Genomic DNA, 9,113 nt, shown 5'->3' on the forward strand with positions numbered 1-9,113 from the left:
CATGTATACATACTTATGAGCTAGAATTAAATAATGTGAGCTGAGTGAATATAGTTGCAATGCTAATGAGCTAGTTGGAATGAATAATGAGCTAAATAAACATGTAATGAGCTAGGAAATGAAGGATTTACATGATACCAAATGTAAATGAGTACTTGTGAGCTATGAATTAATATCATGAGCTAAGTATAAGATGTTGTGATATTAATGAGTTAATATATAAGTCTTATGAGCTGAAATTATATGTGATGAGCTAAAGAAATTAATAGTAGCATGTTGCCATAATATAAATGAATTGAAATCAATTTAAATGAATGCAAAACTAATGCTGAAACATGTAATATAAAGATATGAGTTATTGCAAGTTATTCTTCAACTTGTAAAACATTATATAACTTATCATCAAGTGTTGATAACTTATCAAACAAATCAAAGGCATCAAGACACTTGAATAAGAGTACTTCCCTAAATTGTTTGGCTCTGGATCAGGTGATAGGACCTTGTGGCATTACTTCTGGATCCAATGTGGGTGTGACCACATCATACACTCTAGGGGCATGTACTTACACAAACACTTACTGACTCTAACCCACGGGTCCTAGAAATGGCTAAACTTGGACGCTCTGATACCATTAAATATAACACCTTAATCTAGTCTGACTCAAAGATCCATGGATTATGATGCCATACGGAACCACCAAAATGGTCAACCCAAAAATTTATTTTCAAAAACATTTATAAACATCAAAATCATTCATCCTCATATCAACAGAATTTAAATCAAAGTTCACAAAATAAATGAGTCTCCCAAATATGTACATATGCGACCATAGAGTTTTAAATCAAAATAGAAATAGAGTTGTGACTAGAATAAAACAAGGTCCATATAGAATACATGCCCTCTAAATATACTCAATACATACTCTACAAATCGTCTAGTATGGAATGTACTGATGTGATAGGCTCCTCAACGATATCCTACTAACCTGTGCACAAAAACACATTCCATACGCAGAGGTCACTAATGTCATGAAAATAACTCTGCAATACTACATGTATCCATTACATAAACATGTCGATGCATATAGTCATAAACATTAATGGTAAACAAACAAACATATGATACGATCTGTATTGTGGTCGGAGGAATTTTACGTGCATCTTGGATAACATACTAGTCTATCAAAACGTGATAGCTTCGGGGTAAGAACCAAAATTTTTTCGTGCATTAAAACTTAGATCCCTTAGTATATCTCGGATACTCGAGATGTTGGGGTGAGTACCAAAATTTTACGTGCATCAGAAGCTCATATCTCTGACGTATTCAAGCATAGAGTATGTTCCAAAATTTTAAGTGCATCAAATTCTATACTGGTACAATCTAGAATTTTACGTGCATCGAAACAATACATAACAGACAATATCTGAATATTCCACAACAAAGGACGATCATTATAAAGCTAGAGTAACTCGGGTGTCCTGACCGTTTCCCGAACATCATACAATGGCAAATTTTATGTCATCCTAACTTGCTTGATATCTAGGTGAGAATTTAGTTAACTTGATTGTTTTCATTTGTATCGTATACTTGATGCCTATACGAACACAAAACACCCAAGTTCGAACCCCCAAAACAATGAACCAAATTGCCAAAAAAATCAGTGATGGTATCAATATTGTGCCAACAATATCGATATTTACCCTTGGGTATCAACACTCAACCTGAGTATCGATACCAAAAATAGCTTCGAGGTTTTGAAAATGCCTTGGTACAATACTCCTATGGGGAGTATCGATACTCTACCATGGGTATCGATACCCCATGAGTATCGACAACAAATTTATACACTAAAATCTAGAACTTGCCACTATTATCGATACTAACCTTTGAGTATCGATACTAGACCTTGAGTATCATTTCTCTTTGAGGGAGTATCAATTATTCCTTTATAAATTGCTTTGTTTTTTCCTTTCACGAAAAACAATATAAATATTGAAATCCTGAAGTACCCTATTTTGGGCACGAAAATGCTTCCAAATCTCACTCATACACTCCCCTAAGACTAGCAAAGCTTATTTAAGTCTTATTTGAGGTCTTAAAGGTAAAAAGTTATCGTATTTTTATGCTTACAAACAACAAATGCATATCTTGCCATAAAATTACTCTAGCATGCTTTCATGAACAATACATACCATAATGCACATACAATGACCTATATGTGGTATGGAAAAGTTAGAATCGTGTTACCTTGAAGCTAGGTGACTGAAAAACGTCCCCAAATCACCCAAGGACTACCTTTTCCTTGCCTATAGCTCTTGAGCTCTCGCCTTTCTCTTGCACTAATCAAAACAAGTTTAATGAGTTTCTAAATAATTTAAAACCTTAGGGAGAAACTAAAAACGTTTTCTTACCACCTAAATCCCATAAAATGAACTAGAACTTAGGATTCTATAATTCCATACTAAAACCTATTTTTGGCTATGTTAAATCTTATAAAAGAGGGTTTGGATGGAGGCTTAGGAGTAGTAGTTTATGAATCTTACCTTAAAATTCTGAAGCAAGCTTGCAAAAATAAAAAACTTAAGCCTTTTTCTTGACTTGGGAAGAAAGAAGATCGAAAAGAAGAGAGGAAGAAGACAAGCTTGGTGAAGAAAAAGAAATGGGAATGCAATATACATGATATCATCCCAGTTAATAGGAATTCAACCTTTATTTAAAAAATTGGGATAATTACTCTCTTAGTCCCTCGATATTTAGGTCCAACTTAAAAACAACCATTTTAACACTTATTAGGCTCATTACAAGCCCACATCAAATCTATTTGGGTCTAAAGCTTCATATACTAAAGGAAATTTAGTCTAAAGCCCATCGAATAAACCTAAAATTTCTAAACCATAATTTGGGGTGTTACAATGTAAGTCAAAAGGGGTCATAATACGTTTATTTTCATGCTGAAAAATATTAAAAGACAAAATCTACCATAGACATGCTTTATAACTCATGCAACCTATCAAAACATATTTAATGATCTACATGTGGTAAAGTTGAGCTAGAAGTAAGTTACCTTGATCTAGCTGCTGAGAAAAAACTCATAGTCATCGAAGCACAAGTTTCTCATTGTTTTTTCCCTTGGAACTTTCTCCTATTTCTCTCATTGGTCAAAAGCAACGAAATGAATTACTAGTTCATTTAAGAACTTAAAAGGAGTAGACAGAAGATTTCTAACCCTTAGAAATAGATTAGGAACATCCCAAAGCTTTAAAACTCAAACCTCTCTAAAACCTCCATTATGGCTCCCATGGTCAAACTTTAAGATTGAGGGCTAAAAAGAAGGACTAAGGGAGTAAGTGATAGTTCTTATTTTAATCTCGAACTAGACTTGCTGGTTGACAGAGTTTACACCTTGGGTGAGTTTGGAGAGCAAGGAAAAGAGGAGGGAAAAGATAAAGAAGAAGACAAGAGTGGAAGCCTTCCCAACGGGTGAGACACAATTAAAGGATTTCAACTTTTGTTTCAAATAATGGGTAAATTATTTCCTTAGTCCTTCAAGTTTTGTTAAACCCTTTAAAATTCACTTTTTAACAACAATTGGTCTTAATCCAAGCCCAATTCCTCTCAAACTTTGGTTAAGGCTTCCTATAAGCCATGTGGTTTATCCAAGGCCCATCTCGGGTTAGCATGAAAGTCCTAACCCAAGATTTGGGACATTATATTTTTCCTCATTTAGTATCAGTTCAAAGAAATCAACGATAAACACAAATCTAACTAGTTTATTTCAAGCATTTACCAATTACCAACTAGTTCCATAAAACATACAAAAGGTAGTAAAGTATTACCTCGGGTCACGAGCTACATCAGTCAACCATTTTGAGTTCATTCGATCACTCTCAAACTTGATTTGAATGTCTATATTTGAATTTGAAAAAATTGACCCAAAAAAAATTAGAATGTTAAAAAACATTATGATAGGTGGTCTCATAAAAGTTAACGATCGGTCAACTATAGTCAATGGCTCATTCAGGTGCGGCTAGACTCAGTTTAGGCTTGGCTCAGCTCAGTTTAGGTGCGGCTTAGCTTAGCTCAGGCATGGCTCAACTCAACTTAGGTGCGACTCCCCAAGGTTCAAGTGGACTAGATCGGTTCAGATAGTCTGGACCTGTCCATACTGGTCTGAAGTCTGAAGAGAAGCCCTATATGTAGGGGCAGTGCTTGTAGCATCCTCGATGGTTGAAATTTTTCCAAATTTTCCAAATTTATAGCTGAAGGTATTTTAAGTCAGTACGATCGTCGTTACACACCAAAGATCAATAGGGATACATTTTATGAACATTCGAGATTTGTATCATTTCTTCTCCCATGCGTCGGTGATGGGGAGGGACAAAACCATATGCTTTTGTTCAGAATGGATGGTGGTTCTAATGATGGTAGCAATGTAGTCATCATACCTCATGATCAACTGAAATCGAAGAAAACCGTGGCGGGGCATAGAACTCCAATGAAGCTTTGGATGCTTTTCTACAGTGAATGGTGCTGATTTACGGTGAGGGGCTAGAGGGGTTTTGGTCACTGGAGATCTACGGTCACTTTGATTGGGGCGGTGCATAACACTGTTGATCGGACGGTAGTGGATCAGGGCATTGACGGTCAATGAGATAACGTGGAAGATTACAAAATTTGGGAATTTGGCTCTCTCCGATGATGGTTTGGTTTTTTAGGGATTTAAGAATATGGTCTTTAAAAAACCTATTTTTATTGTTTAATTCCCAACATAGTGACCTAACCTAGTGGTAGAGGCACAGGTCACCATACTAAGGGTCATGGGTTTAATCCCACTAAACCTCTATTTCATTTATTTTTTCTTGGCTGATAAGGTTGGGGAAATTAGGGGTTAGGCCCTTAAATTGCTTAAAGATTGTAGAATAACCCCTAAACTTCTAAAAACTATTAATTTTGCTCACCAAAATTAAAATAATTAAATTTAAATTCAAAATTTGAGATGTGATAGTTTCAGTGTCCATCGTTTTACTTTCCCTAATCAATTATAAATATTCCACCTCGAAACACGCATAACACATCATAATAAAATATTTTTTTGTGAATATTTATTTATGTGGATGTCTATTATGGTTAGAATGCTATATATTAAATAGAACTTTAATTTAATTTATTATTAGAATTTTAATGTCCACTAAGATTAGAGTTTTATACAATATCTAATCCTTATGTCTAGAAATAGAGTTTAGAAAAAATATTATACACAATTAATATTGAGAAAATATTATAAAATTTCCCCTTATTCTCATAAATATTATTCTTTTTCATCTTATTGATTCATTCTTTAAATTTTTAATACCTTATCAGCATGAATTGCTCATAACCAATAATTTATTTGCATCGAAGATTAGATTCATCATTCAATATCTTAGATAATACATATCATATTTTCAACCATGACAATATACCACAATATGTGATAAGTACATCTATAATACTTTTTGATATATTAAAACATTATATATATTTATCTAAATATCAATTATATATTTATTTTAGTTAAATTACATGTTATATTTTGATTGAGATTTTATATGTTGATATTTAATAATATTATAGTAGATTAGTAATTCTATAGTTATTTTCTATTAATCTATTAAAAAAAAGACTCAAAATTAGTTATGTGTGTTCTAATATTATTTATCATTGCATGAATGGTACATAAATTGTTCCATGCTTATATTTTGAAAGTTTTTGATTGTTGCCTTCATTGCACAATACGTTGTTGTTCATAATTTTGGACAAAATATATTTGATATAGTAAAATAAACTACAACCTTCAAGTATATTTACTATAATTTATTTTATTATAATATATATATATATATATATATCATATTTGAAGTATGATAAATTAATCATTAATATATATATATATATATATATATATATAGTTTTCAAAAAATATATTTTTAAATGTTAAGCTAAATTAATAAATTTCATGGATGAATGAATTTCTGTTAGTATAAACTGTTGTCTAAACTAATAAATATATTGTTATGATGATTTATTTCAATTTTTTTGATTTTTTTTAAATTTTGAATTAGTATGATGTCAAAAAATAAAAAATGATTGATTAAAATTTTATTTTATAATAATATAATTATCTTATCATAATAATACATTCTATTATTTATAAAGGGTTTATATTTGATAAATTATTAGTGTGCAAATCGATATCATGTTTAGTAGGATAATGATATCTTTAAAATTCATGTAACATTTTAAAAAGTTAAACCCTTTAAAAAAAAGAACAGTTAAAATAAAATTTAAACTTTCTAACCTATAAAATTATATAATTAATCTTAATTTTAAATTTCATATATTAGTAATATATAAAATATATTTACATAATAAAATAGAAATGCACTTGTCTTGCTTAACAGCACTAATATTGAAAGATGACCAGTATTGTAAATAAATGAAACCACGCTTTGTGTTTAGACGTCTATTGAGATGGAGTCATCAAAGAAAAAGAAAATTCCTCAATACAAGTAATCTTTCATTTAAGAGTAAACTACATATTTAATATCTAAGTTATTACTTTATTCCGTTTTGATACTTAACGTTTAGTTTAGGTTTCATTCTGACATTTCACCGTTAAAAGATTAACAACAATATAGATGTGTCACCATAAGATATTGTCACGTCATCATTGAAAAAATAAAAATAATACCACATGAGCAGTTCTATTAATTTTTTTAACAACAGAGTATCAAATTGAAACATCAACTAAATGTTAGGTCTGATTTTGGGGAAAAAATTTTGGTACCAAAATAAAACAAAAGTATTAATTTAGGTACTAAACTTATTGTTTATCCTTTATTTAATATATAATTTGATAAATAAATTTCAATTTTAATAACCTAACCTATAAAATTTTAATTTGTTTTATATACTAATAACAACTTAACTTGAATGATATTTTTTTATTGACCCATAGACAGTTATATTTAATCATTGAATGAGAAATGTCAATGAGATATTGTCACAGTTATTAAAAAAGAAAAGAAAAGATTTTAGACTTTTTTAGTGCCTTGGCTTGAATTTCATCTTATATAAATTATATGGAATTTTTGTTAGTTAATTCAAACTTTTTTTTGTTAGTCAATTATAGTTTGAGTTGAATTAGGCTTTTAGTTAATTAAACAATAACATTTGACATTTGCAAAATTAGCAAAGTTTAAGCTATGGGAACTTCGATGCTTCAGGTTTGAGTCAAACCAGATAAATTAAGTGTAAATTCTTTAATGAGTTTGAATTGAATTAGTAACTGAGTTGATCATTTCGTCTAGTAAATGGTTTTGATATATACTAAGTGTAACCTAAGATAAATATCATGATAAACTATGCATTTAGTACATAAACTATTAGTTTTGACCCCTTTTAGTATCTAAACTTTCAATTTTTCAAAACTATACCTAACACTTGGTTTTCATTTCATTTTAGTACCCCACCATTAAAAATTTAACGAGTTTAGTATCTCAACTATGAGTTAGGTATAATTTTGAAAAAAATTAAAAGTTTAGGTACTAAACCGAACCAAAGCTAATAATTTAGATACTAAACGCGTAATTTACCCTAATTATTAAAATGGTTGTGTTTATTAGTGCCTTTTTTGTGTGTGTGTGTTTTAAGGTAAGGTAGCTAATAGAGTACTAATCTAACGTGGTGTTTCCTCATGTAAATCGGAAGCTACCACTTCTGGTATCTAGTTGAACTTATGGAACTTTGGTGTGAGATTCCACGCATATTTGGCCAATCTATACGTAATTTTGTTTCTCTCCATAGGTATGTGCTTTATCATTACCGTTCAATCTTTTGCAAGCAAGTTGTCATTGTGTTGTAGTAACATCAGATGCCTCCCTTTGCTTGATTCTGATAGTATCAATTTCACTCCTTCGCTACTGTCCATTTCTAATATATTTTCCTTGCCCCGATCTCCCAAGCATTACGGAAGCCCTCATATACTCCCTATAGCTCTGCTTCAATGGTAGAGCATTTACAAATTCTCTTAGCAAAGTTTGTCTGCCATGCTCTTCTATGGTTCCTTATGACTCCCCCATATGTCGTCTCTCATGTGGAGGAATTTCGAGTTACGTCCATGTTAACTCTGCACCATTCAACTGAAGGAAGTTTCCATGGTTATTAATCTTGTCCTCTTTTGAAAATTGTCTTTCTATATTCATTGGGTCAAAAATCACTTTATTTCTTCTCTCCCATAAGTTCCATATAACTTCTCCAAAGAGAATTCCTCATTTGTTTGTTTTACTCAATAGGTAGAATGTGTTTTCCAATTTCTCTATTTTATTAGGGTTTATCAGTTGCTTCCATAACATGAATGTAGCTGGGCAAGTTCCTAGTACATGGCTGACATCCTCGATCTCCTCCCCGTAGCTCTGATAGCTCGCTTCAGTTGCTAAATTTTGGGTAGGGTTTGGCTTTTGGTGATGGTGTCCTATATTTTCTCGTTGTGTTTATTTTTGTTGATTTATAAAAATCAAATGTAACACCTTGATTTCAAAGTTAGTGGCTTCGGGTTAACCCGTGAGTGCCTTAGATAAAGAAAAAGAACATTTAGAAGTTTTGGGTTGAATTTGGCTTGAGTTGGTTTCGGTTTGATCCCATTAATTCTTAAAAGGGTTTTTTTTATTTGGACATGAAAGGAAGAGGACTACGAGAGCAAATAATCCCTCAATTGTTACAGTGGCTTATTTTCAATTGAGGAGGATGATGTCAACGACATAAGGCTTATCATCTCTTTTCACCAGACCTTGTATTCTACCTCACTTTCAAAACTTCTTATACTCTTTATAGTGTTTAAGAAAAGGTGAAAACTTGTTGGTCCTCATTCTTATTTCGAATTTTTGAAGGTAAGAAATGGAGTCCTTACCTCTCAAGATTATATTCAAGCCTCATTGCTTAAGTTTTGACCATAGAAAAACCTTTGTGGGGGTTTAGAGAGTTTTGGGGAAACCTTGTGAACTAGTTCATTTTGGAGTCGATCAAACCCTAATAAGTTTATTTAACTTCTTTTAAGTTCCTAGATGAGGACGTA

This window comes from Hibiscus syriacus, unplaced genomic scaffold (genome assembly GCF_006381635.1).
Source record: "Hibiscus syriacus cultivar Baekdansim isolate YM2019G1 unplaced genomic scaffold, ASM638163v2 tig00010927_pilon, whole genome shotgun sequence".
NCBI lineage: Eukaryota > Viridiplantae > Streptophyta > Magnoliopsida > Malvales > Malvaceae > Hibiscus > Hibiscus syriacus.